General features: G+C 31.0%; 1 non-coding gene across 1 annotated transcript; it reads right to left on the bottom strand.

Annotated features, from left to right (window-relative positions):
- Positions 1-1,162: 1,162 nt before the first annotated feature.
- Positions 1,163-1,234, bottom strand: TRNAE-UUC (transfer RNA glutamic acid (anticodon UUC)). The gene has a single exon. It is a non-coding gene; the product is annotated as a tRNA-Glu (tRNA).
- Between the last annotated feature and the right edge of the window lie 5,286 nt (positions 1,235-6,520).

The raw sequence follows: 6,520 nt of genomic DNA, 5'->3' as shown, positions 1-6,520 counted from the left end.
CACCATTATATTTCTACTTGCATATGAACATAATTATGGCAGAATTTCAGTTGAATTGAACTTCGGGATTTGGGTCAAATTCAACTTCTTTAATATGATTACCGACCTTAGTTACCGACAGATCTACTTTGCGACAAGTGAAACTAAATAAAATGTATTTATTGATGAAATATGTATTGTTGGAAATAAATTGGAAAACTGAGTTAGAAATGTACGTTGAAAGCTTGTTGAAAGTAATGAAAAGGTTCGGAGATATAGATTCAGGTTATTAAGGTACTTTAGGAACGAATTTCATCTTTAGTTTTAGGATAGATAGATAGATTACATTAAATATGCTATATATATACTATAATAAAAATAAAACTTATCCTGTATGATGAGTGATAATGAATAATGATCCATATTTGTAAAATGTATTGAGATACTAATGTACTACCTATGGTAAAATGTAAAATTAATTCTACATTTGTCATTACCGTCATTTTTTAGTGATAGCATTACTATGTGTACGAGGTTAACCTGAATAAAATATAACCCAAATAAATAATCGCGAAAATCTCAAGGAACCTCACCTTTTCACTTTACACTACGATTCCTCCACATTAAATAGTGATTTACAAAAAGCAACCCAACCCCCACACAAACAGAACACTAAATCATTTGTCACGGATGTCTGTAATCCTGCAGCAAGATGAAATAACGGTCTTTCTATAAAAACGTTTGACAATATTAGCTGTGTACAGGACGAGGGCTTTGTGATTTGGACAGGCCGACATAAAGTGGAGCCTCCATTGTACTACTTCATGAAACCCCGAAAAAACTCGATAAGATCCGCCGTACAAAAGAAATACAACCAGTATTGCCTTTTTTCGGTGTGTTCCATGCTCGCTTTGTTTTTATGTTTATTAAATTTTTGAATGCATTTTTGAATGGAATGCATAGTTGAAAATGAAAGGTTGGTTTTTGTTGATAAATATATTTTGGTCAAGATACAAATTGTTATTTATATTATCCGAGTAGTTAGTACAAATTGGAAGTTATCACAATGTAACTCATGAGAATATATCGTCGAAAAAATTGTGTGTAATTTTATATTAGACAAAAGTATTATAATAATCGTTGTGATTATTTTAACATCACATTAAAAATAAATAAAAAAGCTTTCCCGTACCGGGAATCGAACCCGAGCCTCCTGGGTGAAAGCCAGGTATCCTAGCCACTAGACCATACGGGAGATGACAGATAATGCGAAATAGCATTTTGCACTTTATTGCATATATGCAACTTTACAGAAATACGTCGAATCACGCGTGGTGGTGATATGAAAAAGATGGGGCGTAACGGAAAAATGTCACGCGTAACGAAAAAATGTTACACTAAATTTTTTTCCAATCCCGATAAAGAAGTTTCACTTCAAAAAAACAAATCACTGAAAGTCGTATGTGTCCTACACCATTACCCTATAGAAATTCTTATCTACGTAACATTTTGAATTTATTTAAGCGCTTTTTGACTAGCTCTCCCTCTGGCTTTACCTAAAACAAGTATTAGAATTGTAATAATACAGATAAACTAGCGTACTCCGCAGTTTTATCCGCATTGCTCCGCTCCTGTTTGTCTTAGCATGATGATAATAATATGTGTGCCTATGGGATATCTAACACCGAAATAATTTTTCATATCGGACCAGTAGTTCCTGAGGTAAGCGCGTTCAAACAAACGAACAAACACTTTTGCTTTATAATATTTGTATAGAAGTATAGATAAAAATTCAAATCTAAATAGAAAATAAATTAAGAAAATGAATAGAAATTGCATTAAAACGAGTTATATAAGCTTACATTAGCAGTCTCGTCATTAAGAGGTTTGACATTAAGTTCGTAATTAAGTGAGAAGACTCCCCAAAGACCTATAGCCGAGTTTGTATCGCGCTACAATTTACAGGCCTCGATGTTGTAAATAGAGCCACGTTTTACTATAAGGGGATAATAAATTTTAAATACATTGTGCTGTGTATAAAAGTGTATATTAGCGAATTACTAGTGATTGTGTTTATTTAAACAATATGGGTATGTCAGACGGTATGCTAAAGATATAATATGAGAAGTTAATAGTGTCTTGATGTAAAATAGCCTTATTTTATTTCCAGTACTTTGGGCAAAAATTTTGGAATGGTAAGGCATATATAAATTATAAATATACTTATTTTTTTTTGCTTTAGCTTACCATTCCATAATTATTAAAACTAAAACTAAATATTGCATTAAATATATATCTAAGTATTTAAAATTTACTTCAAACGAACTTACAAATTAATATGCATAAGAAAGAGAAATACCTAAGTAAGTATACAATTAAAATATTTTCAATTTCAAATATGCAAGTAATCATTTGATACTTACAAAAAAATTGTCCACTTATAGAATCGAACCTCTTCCCTTTTGCTATTATTAAAAGCCAACCACTGCGCCAATCCAGAAGTCATTTACCTCGTTGCCTTCTAATTTTATTAATGTTTTGAGGGGGAATCAAGTTCCTTACTCTGTAAATGCAATAACTAAAAGCGTTAAATTCGTGCTCTTTGCTCGTTACTATTAATAGATTTCCTCCAATTCGTGTGATTAATTATTTACTCTTAAACAATAATGTTTGTAATTAAGTTAGTAGGTATACAAGTTGTGCATATAATTTCCAGACCGTTGTACTTTAAAGTTTAAACCTTTGAGTTTTAACAGTATAACGTGTATATTTAGAGCAAGAAAATATGTTGGAAAAAGAGCGTGTGTCAGAAGTAAAACTTCTTTGGCAAGATTCAAAGATATCAAAGTCGCCTTACTCCATAGCGTGACGGTATTGCCATGAACCGACCTTGAAATTTTAATCTCAACGCGCCTTAAGAAGTTTCACTTTAATTATATGTATACCTATTATTAATTTATTTTTTTACATTTACTTCAACATAGGAAACAAAGAGATAGTTCAGTAGACCAAACATATAAACCAAAGTGCTGTAAGTTACGAAAATCAACCTTTGAAGTTGATATCTAAATACATTCCACAGTTAAACACTGGCTTTTTTAAAGCTAGCTCATTGCGGAATAAATTATATACAAGACGTTTAAAGAAATTTAGATTAAACGCAGCACTTGAGTAAATTCTAACTAGTTAATTGAGTTACGTTTTTATTTCCGATGAGCATTGCGGTCCGGGTCTTGTCCCTTGAACAATTTAATATAAAAACTGACGCTGACGATTTAATCTAACTGCGCTATGTTTTTACGACTCTTGAGAGTTTTATTTCCAAGAAGTTCTCGTTTAGCATGGATTGAATTAGCGCATTTTACTTGTTAGATCTTATCCTGGTTGCTTTCTTCGCGTTTAATCTACAAAGTGGGTATGTACACAATTCTGAATAGTATTATCGTTTCACTTTATATAACTACTTAAAATGGAGTTCACGATATGAGATATTACAAATGACAAGTTCTTTTAAAAACAAAGTTATATTATCATAATATCCTGCAAACTGAAGTCAAATTAGGGCTAATGTTCATTAAGACTAGACAAAAGTGCAGGAAGGAAATAAAGACATTATTAATAAGCATTTATATTATGCAAAAATAAATATAGTTATTAATCTTATCTTACTAATATTATAAATGCGAAAGTTTGTGAGGAAGTGTGTGTGTGTTTGTTACTCTTTCACGCAAATTCTACTGAACCGATTACAATGAAATTCAGCACACATTGAAATTTAGCACACACACAATAGAGGGTAACTTGGATTAACACATAGGATAGGTTTTATCCTTTGAAAGCGCGGGCGAAGCCGCGGGTGGAAATCTAGTATGTTATAATCCATCATGTTTTGCCTCCAATATTTTTGGAAATATATATATAAAGTACCTATGCACATATAATACCTATAGTTTTATATAAAAAGTAAGTATAACATATAATTCGGTTAAAACATTGTAAAAGTACCTACGTCATAAGCTACGCAAAAATTGTTGTGAAATAACTGCAAAACAGTTACATTCTTTTATTTCACTTTTCAAAGAGTTCTTAGGGGAGTTTTATAAACGTCTTATGTTTTAAAGTACTCATTATTTATACAACAAAAAATAAAGAAAGAATAGGTTGAATAAATAAATTTAAAAAGCTTTGTTTAAATTTATGGTGAATGTGGAATGGAACGTGACAAAATGATATAAAAGAATTGAGGCAATTAAGATGTGTGATAAATGGAAAAGGATAGTAAGAGTCTATTGGGTTATTGCTTTAAATATTTAATTTATCATATCTCTTCTTTTTCTTCGTTTATGGCCTCACCCAAAGGTGGACTTCTCTAATGTCTAGTGTAATTTTAATATTTCAAAATTCTAGTGTCAAAAACAAATTGTCAAAATCATGCTGTCCTCAGTTCAGTCTGGATTCTAATTCCGCCTTTTAATTTAATTTGAACTTTCCCGAGCAGAATTGAAATTAGAAATTAAACCGCTTCTCCACATTAACAGAATTAAAATCTAAATTAGAAACCTCTGGCACGTCCACCTACAGTGACCAGAAGCTAACTTCGCAAATCTAAATTCTTCGGGTTCCTCGTATATTTCATTTGAAATATTAGTATAGGGCTTGGAAATTTGCAACTTTACAAGGCGGTTAATATTTACCTGGCTTTCCTTTTTTGCCTGGCTTAGAGGATTATTTATCCATCTGTAGTTTTATCTAATATTCCATTTGTCTCTTGCGCTTGCTTTGAAGGATATTCAACTTTCAATACCTTTTAGAACTAGTCCTAGTTTTAACTGAATTTCACTTGACGAAAAGAGGAGATTATGTGAAAGTGTAAAATATTCACCTTTGATAATATAACATCAAAATTTTTCATTAAAATTTAAAAATTAAATTTTTTTTATTGAAAATAAAATTAACAAAACGTCTTAATAACAATAAAGTAAAAAGAAAAAATAAACACTTAGCAAACTACCCCATTTATATGGCTCTAGAAAAATAGGTCAAAATACTGAATATATTGGTGTTTAGCTTGGAAATTAACATATTATGGGCAATTTGCATTTGCATCACTCTAAGTACTGGTTATATCATAAATAACAGCTAACAGTCTGGAAGTAGTTGGACTTGTAATAATAGAATTATATTCTGGATCTGATATACAATTCTTATTGAGCTTTTATAAAACGGGGTGATTTTATTTCGAATTATACGGTGCTGTTTGTGACTTTTATTGAAATGTATCGATTTTGTTGAGGGAAATAATTTTCGTTTTAGGTATGTAGTAGAGAAGTTAAAATAAATATTATGTTGTATCCGATTATTATTTGAGATATCATATTATTATTTTATGTACTTGCTTATGTTTCTATCTTATTTACTTGCTTCTAAAACATTTACAGTACATATTAGCATAATCCTTCTACAAAACAAACAAAGAATCTTCAAAAGCAAGGCTATTAATTTAAATTGTATAAAGAAGTATAGAAAGAGCATTTGTACATAAATCGTTTCATTTAACTACGTCCGCCCATTTCCTTGCTACAGTTGAAGAATAAACAAGAATGTAGCGTTTTCATTAGAACAATAAAATATCAGTACATTCTCTGCTTTTAACGAGAAGTTATATTAATTTACTATCTCGCTTGGGTTTTTATTAAAAAGAGATAATTGTGCTTCTGAAATCCTAAACTGCTTCATGTAATGCGACGCTTAATATTAGAGTTATCAAGAATGTTCTAGATATATTATTGTTGAAAGATAAAGTATGTATAATGTATGTCTATCTCTTTTTTCCTAATAAACAATTTAAAATTATAACACACACAATGCAGTGGCAGGTATAATAATTTTTTTACACACAATGCAGTGTTTCTAGAAGTTGGTAGATTTTATTGGGAGACAAGCACAACACAGCACAAATTTAGCGAGCTTACTACTACTACTACTATACGGGAAAAGTTCCACAGCCGCACAGAAGATCAGCGTCAAATTGTACCATCCGAATGCTGTGAGTTCCTTCCTTAGTTACCTTCCCCAATCCTTTTCCTAATCCCTGAAAGAAGGCAACGGATTTTAAAAGGCACTACCTCTGCAAATGTTCATGGGCGGCGGTGATCGCTTACCATCAGGCGAACCACCAACTCGGCTATTCACTCTAACATGTAAAGAACAATAGGAAAACGTTTTGGAATTGCCAGAGAAAAGTTATTGATTCTGTAAAATTATTATATTCATTAGTTTAATTTAAGTTTTTATGAATATTAGAAGCAGACGTTTTTGATACATTCCATAGTTTATTTATATTGTACTTTATATTAATATGATGAATGTATTGAGCAAACATTCTCAGAAATAATATATTAAATGTAAAATCATTAAAATATTCATACGAATGAGCTCTTATATAGGTAATAGATGGCGTTCCTAGTTCCCAGAAATTTCGATTCATCACAGAGCCAAGTTTTCAAAAGCGAAATCGGTTCGATTTTATGCTCTACTGATG

Source organism: Colias eurytheme, chromosome 20 (assembly GCF_061535395.1).
Source record: "Colias eurytheme isolate Ceu_HAF_F1 chromosome 20, ilColEury1 Martin Lab GWU primary, whole genome shotgun sequence".
NCBI lineage: Eukaryota > Metazoa > Arthropoda > Insecta > Lepidoptera > Pieridae > Colias > Colias eurytheme.
Note: the sequence above shows the minus strand (reverse complement) of the source record. Positions and strands in the feature narration are given on the sequence as shown.